Source organism: Schistocerca gregaria, chromosome 10, assembly GCF_023897955.1.
Source record: "Schistocerca gregaria isolate iqSchGreg1 chromosome 10, iqSchGreg1.2, whole genome shotgun sequence".
Lineage (NCBI taxonomy): Eukaryota > Metazoa > Arthropoda > Insecta > Orthoptera > Acrididae > Schistocerca > Schistocerca gregaria.
The window spans coordinates 172,250,196-172,262,894 of record NC_064929.1 but is presented as its reverse complement, the minus strand read 5'-3'; the positions used below and the strand labels follow the sequence as shown (position 1 = coordinate 172,262,894).

The 12,699-nt window shown below is 43.0% G+C and overlaps 1 protein-coding gene across 6 annotated transcripts in view; it reads right to left on the bottom strand.

Moving 5' to 3' along the window:
- LOC126293273 (uncharacterized) overlaps positions 1-7,561 on the bottom strand; it is an 869,155-nt gene extending 861,594 nt beyond the window's left edge. For 4 of the 6 annotated variants that reach the window (XR_007552257.1, XR_007552258.1, XR_007552259.1 and 1 more), the window contains exon 1: positions 6,832-7,546. The gene's annotated coding sequence lies outside the window, so the exon portion shown is untranslated. Of the gene's footprint in view, positions 1-6,831 lie in introns of all 6 variants that reach the window. The other 2 variants (XM_049986396.1, XM_049986397.1) reach the window with 2 other exon arrangements.
- Between the last annotated feature and the right edge of the window lie 5,138 nt (positions 7,562-12,699).

The window sequence follows — 12,699 nt, the reverse complement described above, 5'->3', positions numbered from 1 at the left end:
TCAGAAAATTGAAGCGTTTTTACCCTCACGGAGATGAAAACGAACTACTACTTCTCCTCGCTAACTAAACGTCTCACAAAAGTCTCCGCACCCGAGAAGAGATCAAAAACCCTAATTGGACAACCGGTCGATGTGGTCGAGCGGTTCTAGGCGCTTCAGTCCGGAACCGCGCGACTGCTACGTTCGCAGGTTCGATTCCTGCCTCGGGCATGGATGTGTGTGATGTCCTTAGGTTAGTTACGTTTAAGTAGTTCTAAGTCTAGGGGACTGATGGCCTCAGCTGTTAAGTCCCATAGTGCTCAGAGCCATTTGAACCATTTTGAAGCTAATTGGAATGATTTTCGTCATCGATACAACAGCCCTGATCTCGCACCTACCGACTTACATCTGTCTGGGCCAATGAAGAATGCACTCCGCGGGATGCAATACGTGGATGATGGGTCAGTGACTGACGCCGCAGGATGTTGGCTCGGACGTCGACCAGTAGAGCGTTACTATGCTGGTATACGGGCCCTGCCAATAAGGCGGCGTAAGGCCGTCATATTGAACGGGGACTATGTTGAAAAACAAGGTTCCGTAGTCAAAACAGTACGGAATAATATGATTTATTGGGATCCTGAATAAAACCAACCTGTTACTTATAATCCGTGTTGATTGCCAAATTTTTTTTATTCATATGGCCGGTTTCAGTTCATTCAGAACCATCGTCAGATCTGATATTTCAGTTACAGGAGTAACCCGTCCAAATCCAGCAACTTTCACATGACGCTGTAACTGAAATATCAGATCTGAAGATGGTTCTGAATGAACCGACACCGGTCATGCGATTAAAAAAAAGTTTGCAATCAAGGCGGATTGTAAGTAACATTATACAATCACTGATTGCTACTATCCCATCAGACATTATGTCTGTTTCTGCATAACCAACCTGCTTTCAGATAAAAAAGCGTTGCATTACTTACTGAACGCTCTTCCTAAGCAGAGACCTATATGTTATCAAGTTCCTGCTGTACCAGAGAGACAAAATTATCTTGCGCACTCGCGGTATGGAAAAGAGACAGTCTGGATAAGCCGTGCAATGGAGAACCATATCTACGTAGGAATATAAAAGACGACCAGAAATATATGTGAAATATCGATAGTGAAGGTGGCATCGCATGCAAAACATGCAAGTTGTAGAAAAGACTTGCAAAATGCACTCCAAAATTCGTTTGTGTAACTAGATTATTGAAAAAATTGTCAGATATGATTAGAAAATGACAGTAGAAAAGAAATGCACATCTGACAAGAGAAACAAGTGGAATCCGCATAGTATGTGGTCACAGTGGATTTCTGACACAGGCACTATGTGTGGAGTATCAACAGAAATGCGCCAGATGAAAGAATTTTTCTTTCATTTCGTCACATCTCATGTGACGATTTGCTCAACCTTTTGCGCTGAACCTGGTTCCACTCGTCATTCACAGGAAACGACGTATAACAATACTTCATATTCCATTCAACCCTTGTGCACTGTTGAACACGAGTATACAAGGTGATTCAGCTGTGGTTTTACGCTACCCGTAACGCCTTCATGTATAACATGCAAGATTTTCATTTTTTCTCGCTTGCTATGTACGAAATGTTAGTCCTACAGAAAAAACTGAATGAGACCTTTTTGTAGGGAATTTAACGTAGTTAAATTTTGTACCGGAATACGTTTTCGTTGGTGGTCACGGTTTTCGAGTTCGTCTGGAAAAGGGCATTTGAATATCACTTTTGTGCGTTTTTCTTGAGTAATTGCAAAACTATTGTCTCTAACGAAAACGCAAGTACTACAAAATTTATCTGTATTAGTTTTCCTACAGCAAGATCCTGTCCTTCTTTCTGTAGTATTAATGGTTTGCGTTTAGCGGGCGGAGATTGAGATAATCTTGCAGACGCTGAAGGTGCCGTTGGTTGCTTAAAACCCAGCTGTAATGTATCATTCCATATTCTCACCTTCGAACAGATTCCTCAGCAACTAGATATATAAAACGTTTTACAGTAATGTACATGGGGTATACAGGGTGAACAAAAATTTACTCAATTCAACGCCTCAATACTTTTTCTTGCATAGCAACTGTACAAAAACGTATGTGACAGAATAACTTGCTGTACGTATTTTCTAAAGAAATTGGAGGTTGAAGAAAGTTTGCCAACGCAGCAACTATATGTACTAGATATCCTCATTCATCATTGTGCAGTTGAAGCAGTGGGTAGACTTGTCCATTAGAATACTCGAATTCGGTAGTTTAGCTCTAGATCTAGATATATATATATTTTTTATTTTCTGGGCTGTATGATATGGTACCTGGCCCTTTATTCGTTACTGCTAACTGAGGCAGGTCTCACACAAAACTCCCGCAATTATTGAATACTGAGACAGAAATTGAGAGTATCATCTTTTTTTTATTCCACTTTTAGAGACGTATTTTGCCTTAAAATATTGCTCTGCTGCCTTCACACACCGCTCCATGACCCCAAGCCCATTCTCAGCAGTGCTTCGCTTTTCTCCATTTATACCCCTTCCCGCAAAGGAGAAGGATGCCCACTCCGCTCTTATCCTTCCTGCTCTATCCCTGCTTCTTTCTCCCAGGTAGTTTCCCTCTAACTGCGTCGTCTAAGTATGTCGTTCCGCACTGCTTCATAAACTAAATTCAATCCCAGCTTCCACACTATTCCTTCCAGCCATTAGTTCATTCGCTTAGTATCAGTTATCATACTTACCAGTTTCATGACCATTGCACTTTTTACGACGTTACATATCAACAGCACTAGCAACCCGCTTAACTCTAACAATACCAAGACATTCTCCATGACGCGCATTACCAAGGGAGGGAGGGAGGGCTCCTTTTTTTTAAAAAAAATTCGTTGGCTAGTTTTGAATTGTGCTGAAAACACACTTTTTAAAGAGGTATTGATGTGTAAATGGGCTTCAGAATCTTTTCAAGTATCTTTTCGCTCACTCTTACTAATATCAACACAATTTAGTAAAATACACTACTGACTTCATGCCCACCAAAAATTTCTAAAAATGCAGTTCCGTTCATTTCTGTTGATTTTTACTCTCAACATACTTTTAAAGAGATACTGATGCGTATGTAAGGCTCTGAACCTGGAAATATTGACTACGACATTCATTGGGAATGTGGGATCTAATACTGAAATTTTTGAGTTCAGCTTAAATGAAAAATTGAAAACATATATGCAGCTTGGTAGAATAATTGATTAATAGGTCAAAAAAAATCCCCTCCTCCCTGCCACCATGGCATTGCGAGTGTTAGCAGGTAATCACTAAACTGTGTCACTATTTTCATTAACATCATCATGTAACTTAATTATATCTTTCAGTTTTCAGTCGACTGATTGTTCTTAATGACTGCAGTAGGTATGTTTAACCTCTCCACATTAATTTCTAGCTGGTTCTGATCTACCTCAGGTAACTAATTTTAACTGATTATTACTCTTCATGAGTAGTTCTCATATGTCTGACAAATAACTGTTCAACGTTAAAATAACTGTAGTTTTAGGATATGTATCGTAAGGAAACTGTGTATTCTAAAGCATCATTGGGGAAATAAAAATTAGAAAATTTGTAAATCAAAACCTATTCTCGGAATCGAACTTTCCAACTCGAATATTCTACCTTAAAACTGTACCCAGTACACTAACAGTGCATCACAGTTGAACGGTATTATATAATTATAATGTTGGCAAAATGAGTGACTGATGTCGATTTCCTACTGAAAATATGCAGGGGGACGAAATTGTTTTGCAGCCTTCTATTGCTATTAGTTTGGAACGAGTCGAGTTGTGGCGTAAGTGTGCGCGCATTCTCGTTTACCCTGTATACCATTTTAAACATTAAAGTCTGCCAGATGACGAGATAAATCATCTCAGCCTAATGACGTATTATCCCACCTTTCTGATGCTATACATACAAATGTCTTATCAAAAGTGTCGAGTACAACAATAATTAAAAAAAAGATTTTTATGAATCTGTCATTCCATGTTACATTCCAATAAACTTGTATGAAAACAGTATTCAGATTTCTTCAAGAGGCATTCAGAGTTCCCCTCCCCCCCTCCCCTGGAGAAAATGATTTTTATTGAGTCGAGGCAAGATGCTTCGGGATGGCAGCTGTGCAGTATTGAGGTAAATTTGATAAATTTTTGTTGCGTACCTCTCAGCTGCATGAATATACAATTTACTGCTGCAGTGCTTACTGGTATTGGACTTACTAGCCCATTCTGAAATCACACGCTTTGTAATTAACAGTAACTAGTAACGCAACGTTGTGACAGAAGGCATAAATAGCTTTGTAAAACGAAGACTGTGAGCAACAGAGCATGACTTTCTTGTACAAAGCCATTCATGCCTTTTGCAACTCATGCAGCTGCGACGGACAGAACGAAAATTCATCAAATTTTCCTCAAAAATTTTTTTCTGTAACTTTTGCCACGCCTGAAGCCCTGAGATCCTTAACCATTTACGGTAAACTGGTTTCATTTCCAATAGAACTCTTCAGAACTGTATTTTTAAGAAATCATTTCAGATTTTTGGTCATGTATTTGAAACAATAATAGAATGGTATGCGGATATACGAAAGAACGAGGAAAAGTCCACGAAACCGAAACACACAAATCACAAACAGTGAAAGATGTCGGCTGAAAAACAGATGTGAAGAAGAGGGCAGGAAAAAAGGCGAAGAATACTGCAGATGAGATAGTATCGTAACCATCCAGTCCTCGGATTGAACACTGAAGGAGGGGGATCAGGTTCTTCAATAATGAAAACAGATTCGGTTCTTTTTGTTCATGAAATAACATTTACTTCTGCCAGTCACCTGGTTTTCCTTTATTTCCTGCACGGCACTGTTCGGGAAATATTTCCATTATCAAGCGCTTTCTTTCCGTATCTTACGGCACTGTTTGGCGTGATGTTTGAGCTGCCGATTTTATTCTGGAGCCTTTAGGATTTTTTTGTTACCCACTCATGCAGAAACACAAAGCAACGAACTGTCGCTGTAACTGTTATTGTAAGTTTCTGTTTGTAACGAAAATTGTGGACTGTCGGTACTACATTAGATGTACTTTTGTTCCGTAAATCCAGAGACAGTAGTTCCTCAACGATGTAGAACATGTCCTAAAATAAGAATACATAACGGATACTTACAAGAAAAAATATAGATATATGTTATTATACCTCCTCAGGTCGGAAGATCCTCATGCATGTCGTATAAGTTGAATTATATTAAATAAGTTTTCTTTCCAGGTGTGATAAAAGACTAATTACGAAGCATGTAAATCTACATTAACACTGAAGTACATACGATAATTCTTATGCTTTTGTCATCACGCTTGATCAAGAGAAAATCATTTTACAACACTTATTTACACTGATCACTTTGCTGGACCAGAGACGCGCAGATGTCAGTTTTAAGTAACATTCCAGTTACCTGTTATTGTTAATGAAGTACATACCGGTCAGAACCGGAACAGAACCCTTTAGAGTCTTAAACTGAACTTTATTAGCAGCTGAACTCTTCATGCCTAATGGCAAATGATTGGGAGTGTGTATTCTTGGATAATGGACTCCTTTATAGAAAACTGACTTCAGATCTTTGTGAAGGTTACACTTATTTCTAGTACTGATTCCTTGAACTGAGCTATCGGTTTGAAAAACAGATCCATGATACATTTCATTAAGGAATAAGTGTCCTGGAAAGCAGTACTTCGTATTCCCAGTTCCCCGAACAGGCTTCTGCAACTCGTTATTGAGTACATACCACAAGTAATTCTTAATACACGTTTTTAGACTGTCAAAATTTTAACTCTGACGAGATATTCCAAAAAAATCATCCTATATACTATGGAAGTAAGGGAAGTATGCTAGCTCTTTTTATTTTTGTAATGCCTGCATCTCAGAACATCTGGATTGCTAATAAAGGTTTGTTTAGACGCTTCAGCAGTTCCGCTATATTCTCCTTGCAGTAGAGAATAATATCAACTCCTAATATCAAGTATTTAACCGGGAAATTTGTTCTACGTGTCTCTCGTAATATTTTAGACGTATAGGACACGACCTCTTATGAATTCTCAGTTGCATGTGGTGTGTATTTTTAACTTTTAGTAACAATGAATTAGCCAGGAAGCATTTATTAATGTCCATGAAATTGTATTAACCAATTTCTCTTAAACTTCGCTCTATTTGCTATTTATCGAAAACACACAATGTGTATGAGTTTCTGCGTAAGGGCACAAGAAAAAACTGTAATGTATTTACTCACTTTTTGCAAACATCACGCCTAAAAATGGCAAATACACTACAAAAGGAAATTGATGATGGAAATTATTTCTCAAATAACTTCGCGCAGGAAATAAAGGATAATCGTAAGCGGCAGCAGCAAATGTGATTTTACATCAAACAAAACCGTTTTTACAGCCTCCAGCTTCCACCAACAATTTTTAATGGATAGAATAAAAAAGAAGGGCGTAATTTGTTGCTGGTTGCCAAAAGCTTATTTTCCACACCACACGTGTCTTACAAAAGATCCTTATTTCGTAGTACTGCAGTTTTGAAATACCATATTTGCATCGACATTACAGTAGAATACATTATCTTTTGGTAACTGATAGTGAAATTTCTAACTCTCTTTTCTTCTCACATCGTGATGTAGAAGATGGCAGAATTAATTTAATCTAGCTCCGAATTTTAGTGGTAAGGTGGGATTTGATTCTACGTTTATAACGAGGAAACAAAAAAGTAAGAGTGAAAAAATATTTCGGTTTCACGTTGCTCCACTGTACCTGAAATCACATCTTGGTGGCCGAATACTTCATCAGCGCTGTGTTTCTGAGTAGTCCATACAGCTAATTTAATGTGACACAGAGCCGTGTACTTAGTGCTTAGAAGATTTATCGCGCAGTATTTTCACAAGTGATTCTAGCATCTGTTAAAATAGGAAATGTTTCCCTGGACAAGCAATGAAAGTCACGGAGTGTTCTTACACCAGTGCCTCCCGGTAGTATTATAGTATTTCTCCGGCACCTGCGCTGTCGATTCGTTTCTTCAATTCATTCATTTTTTTCTATAAATACCGACAGTACCGTATTGACGAAGACAATTTCACACGGTTCCTTTTGAAGGCTTCTTTGTTTCGGTGTGATGTATTTTCAGATTAATCGTACCGTTTAAATTGATCTTCTTGCTTCTGTGGAGAGCAGTATGTATTTATGCTGTGACAATTGCACATTAACGTGTCTGGAACTGTAAAGGGCGATTCGTAACTGTTGTGTTGCCGCGAGAAGTCGCTATTTGACGATGCGTGATGCTGTCATTTCGGGTCGCGTTTTCACCGACCGGACGCGAGAACAAGAAGACGCACTCGTACGCGGGAGTGGCGCGAAAGACGCGAGCGAATTCAACGGACGGAATGCGCCGACAACGTTTCGGTACTGCTCTATCGCGGAATCGTCAGGAGAGAGAGGATTTCCGACGCCGTGCGCGCACGATGTCCGCGAAGCGTCGTGTTTGACTGAGGCGGAAGCGGCGCGCGTCTGGGCGACGCCACAGTGTGGGAGGTATTGGGGGGGAGGGGGGGGGCGGAAGGTGCGAGCACGCCGACGCCGACGCCAGGAGAAGTGGAGGGGATGGGGGAGGGGAGGGCGTCGCGGGGATGGTGACGTCAGCAGTCGGCGCCCCCTCCAGCGGCGGCGGGCTGGATGCACCTCTTCGCTGCGGCGAGGTAAAGAGCTACGCACTTGGGAGGGCTAAATTAATCCCGCCTATCTCAGCGAGCAAAAACTTTTGCCCTCCACCGACAGAATCTCTGGCTGCTAAATGGTCAGTGTCTAGCCTCGCAGACGAAATTCTGCTTTCAAATCCGAGTCTGCTTTCCTTGACAACATGCTGTGCTGAGCACGCAATAAAACGTGATACAGAGAAATAGACTACAAGAATGGATCCGTCTGCTGCATACGCCCAATGTTTATGCAACCTGGCTAACTCCGCTGTATCGCGTGCAACCACGGTACCCCGTCGATACACCGCTTTGTAATGGAATGAGGTCTCCTACATATTTTGAAACCGAAGTTCCTTAAAATAAGTCATTTCGTTGATTTAGGGTGAAATTTTGCACTAATTTTGAATATACACGGATAAGCCAAAACATTATGACCACTGTCCACCGCAACGTTGCATGTTGCCAGGCGGCATTGCGCGCACGTGACGCGCTAATAAGGCGTGTAAGCTAAGCAGACACGGACTGGGGGGCATCCTAGCGAATATATAGGACTGCTGGTGGGGAAATCTATTGAAATAAGCGATTTTTACAAAAGGCAGATTATTATTGCGCGGAGCCTGTGGAGGAATATCTCGAAAACGCCGAACCTAGTCGAATGTTCACGTACTGCAGTCGTGAACATCTACGGAAAGAGGTAGATGAACAGTGAAACTAACACTCGGCGCTAAACGGTTGGACGTTCACGATTCTTCACAGAATGTGGGCTCAAATGGCTCTGAGCACTATGGGACTTAACATCGGAGGTCGTCAGTCCTCTAGACTTAGAACTACTTAAAGGTAACTAACCTAAGGACATCACACACATCCATGCCCGAAGAAGGATTCGAACATGCGACCGTAGCAGCAGCGCGGTTGCTGACTGAAGCGCCTAGAACCGCTCGGCCACAACGGCCGGCCACAGAATGTGGGGTTCGGGGGCTTGCCTGCTCTGTAAAGTACATGGTGATTTGCGGCGGCTCTGCCGGAAGAGCACAACGCTGGACCACACACAGATGTTTGGTGGCACACCGTTCATCTCACGTCGTTGCAAATGCATCGCCGCAGCAGACAACCCCTACCTGTGCACATGTTGACCAAACAACATCGTCAGTTACAGTGGGCACGGGACCATCGAGATTTGACCGTCGCTCACTAGAAGAATGTCGGCTTTTTGGGCAATCTACATATTTGCTGCACTAGGTTGCTGGTCGTCTCCACAAACGCCTTCGTCGAGGTGAACTGCGGCTCGAAACGTGCAGCGCGCCACGGATGCAGGCTGGTGCACGAGGTGAACTGCGGCTCGAAATGTGCAGCGCGCCACGGATGCAGGCTGGTGCAAGCAGTATTACGCTACGGGAGAGATTCTTCTGCGCTTGCACGGGACCTGTGGTAGTAATCGAAGACACCCTGACGGCTGCGAACCATTTGCACCTCTTCATGCACGATGTCTTCCCCGACAGCGACGTCACCTTTCAGCAGTACGATTGTCCTTGTCCCACAGGCACAATCGTCCTATAGTGAACTGTCGTTTATGTCTCGGCGACCAAATTCGCCTGATGTGAATACAATGGAACCCATCTTTCTCGCTATCATGCGCCATGTGTACAAAGATCACCAACTCGTTATTTCGTGAATTAGATGATGCTTGTGGACCAAATTCACCTGATGTGAATACTATGGAATCCATCTGGGACGCTATCCTGGGTGTACAAAAATCACCAGCCCGTTATTTACGTGAATTAGATGTGTGCGTTGACGTCTGACGCCACATACAGGCACAAGCTTACCTAGAAACTCTTGAATTCGTGATACGCAGGTAAGTGTAAATGCACAAGGTTTATTACCAGTACTTCTGTTCCCGCCAGGTTAGCTGCTTACCCGCCAGGTTAGCCGAAGGCTCCAAAACGCTGCTTCCTAGACTCGGGTAGGCGCGCCAGCCCCGGGTCGAATCCGCCTGGCGGATTGACTACGAGGGCCGGTGCGCTGGCCGGCCTGGATGTAGTTTTTAGGCGGTTTTCCACATCCCCCTAGGTGAATTCCGAGCAGCTCCCCACGTCCCACCTCAGTTGCATGACTAGGAGACATTATCAAAAACGTTCGCACTATTTCATGGCTTATACTAGACGCAGACAGCTGGGGTCCACTGATTCCGTCCCGAAGCGTACGGTGTGGTGACAGCAAGGGCATCCGGCCACCCTCTGACACTAAAATTGCCACATCCACAATAACGAATCGAATGGTTCAAATGACCCTGAGCACTATGGCATTTAACATCTGAGGTCATCAGTCCCCTAGAACTTAGAACTACTTAAACCTAACTAAGCTAAGGACAGCACACACATCAATGCACGGGGCAGGATTCGAACCGGCGACCGTATCGGTCGCGCGGTTCGAGACTGTTGTGCCCAGAACCGCTCGGCCACCCCGGCCGAATCCACAGTAACACGAAAGACCCCGCACTGAAGTGGGACAAAGGCCTAAAGCACATGACGGCGATGAGGTCTGTTCTTTTGTTTACCGACAAAAATCGTCCAAAACATAAAAGATTAATCATTACGTTAAACGATTTGTTAAGGAGTAAGTCTTATTTCGTAAGTATTCCACACAGGCTCCGTGGCGTTCCAAGATGTTATGATGTGCAAAGTAATTCGGACGGTGAAACCCCGCTGCACGAATCGCAGGGGTACGGAATACCAATGATCAGAAGATTACATCAATAATATTAAAACCAGTCTTGGTTGCAATTTTACGTTTTTAGTTTTCAATGACGCGTTTCGCCTTATTTAGGCATCTTCAGGTTATCTTTTCTAGATGGATGCGAGATCTGCATAACTACCTGAGTACTACCTGAGCCCCATCTTACTCTGTAACTCGCTCCTGTGAGCGGGAACACGTTATGCAGATCTTGGTGCCTCTCGCGTCCATCTAGAAAAGATAACCTGAAGATGCCTAAATAAGTCGAAACGCGTATCTGGTCACATCTTGTAATTAAAGGCACAGTAAATGCCTCCTTATAAATCAGAGTTAATGAGCCTTGGCTTTGATACAAAGGGTGTTCAAAAAGTTTTACGCAGTTTTCCGTAATTTTTTTTTATTTTTTGCAGCAGGAGAATGAAATTTTTCGTGAACATAGTTCGAACATTTAGTTCTATATTGATGCTACTTACTGTACCCTTCATCAGCTGTGAAGAATCTGGTCCAACGTTCTTTCCATGACGTAAATGCACTTTGGTAAAATTCTGAGGATTATATTTTACACCATTGCTTGACAAAGGAAGTAAGGTCTTTCTCACTATGAAATGTTTCACCACGCTGGTGGGCCTTCAAACGACCAAAGAGGTAAACATCAGACGGAGCCAAGTCCGGACTGTAGGGAGGATGAATAACAATTTTCTAACCCATTTTCCTGATTTTCTCCTGCGCTTTAAGGGCTGTATGTGGTTTGGCATTGTCACGGTGTAGTGTGATGAGCTGATCCTGAAGCTGTGGTCTGTGGGTCTTGATGGCACGTCGCAGCTTGTCCAGTGACCTACAGTAACGGCTCCTGTTAATTGTGGTGTCAATCACATACTCACGGGTACTTGTAGGTCTCGTTTTCCCAAACAGCGATGGAATTTTTGGGGATGACAATCGCCATCTCACCAGGCCGCAGTTGTTCTCGACTGATTTGAAGAATGCAGAACTCGACCGAATGACGTGGACACCCAGATGACATGAATCCCATAGAACATCTACGGGACATAACGTAGGAGTCGGTTGGTGTAGTAAATCATGCACAGGCAACACTTCCACAGTTACTGACGGCCTGTAAAGGCAGCACGGCTCAACATGTTTTCAGGGGACTTCCAACGACTTTTGGAATCCATGCCACAACGAGTTGCTGAACTATTCCAGACGAAATGAGGTTCGACACTGTATCAGGAGGTATTCCATGACTTTTGTCACCTCAGTATGGCGAAACGACGAATAGGCGACAGGACACTTTAGTTCCTCGCATCACAGAACACTGAGACCAAATATTATCTCTCTCCGTGCCGATATGACAACAGAGTACAATGCTGGTGCAGCCACCAGTATTTAGGAGCATAGCGTTCAGCACACATTGATGAACATGAGGCACTACCGCAGACCACACCTACTTGTTACCATGTTGACCAAACGACATCGTCATTTACAACTGTAGCGGGCACTGCGTCATCGGGACTGGATTGTGGACCGATGAAAACATGTGACCTGGTCAGATGACTCACGTTGTTTTCCTATGGCTTTTAATGTCTCAATGATTATCGTGCAACAATGTACTGCACAATGTTAATGTAGCGCAAACTCTTGAACAATATCCTGTAGGGGTACGTGTACTGACAGTGTGTGTGTGTGTGTGTGTGTGTGTGTGTGTGTGTGTGTGTGTGTGTGTGTGTGTGAACCAGATATTACCCCAAGTTCTCCTTCGTGTACTTTCCGCAACATCGCTTCGGGCACGAAGAAGCACACCACTTGTGTGTAACTTGGAAACGAGCGACGTGTTTGACGGTGCGGTAATTAGCGATACCTGCTCGGCTAATAAATTGGGGAAGCTTACAAGGGTGGGAGGAACCGAACTGCTAGCGGTTCTGCGCCGCTGGGGATTTATCTTCGGAGAGCCGGTTAAGCACAAGGCCTCTACAACCACCACCTTAACAACAATAGAGTACATACGAAAGCACAGGTCGAAATTTCTGCATTTCTGCATGTCTTTTTACAACTCCTGCCTTTTGTGGTGGCAGAACTTGAAAGGACTATAGTTCACTGGACAGAAATTATAGAATAATTAATGCAGAGCGGTACGTATTATTTATTTTTCCACATCTCATTGATGAACACAGAGAGAAAAACCAAAAACGTCGCACAGTTCTTC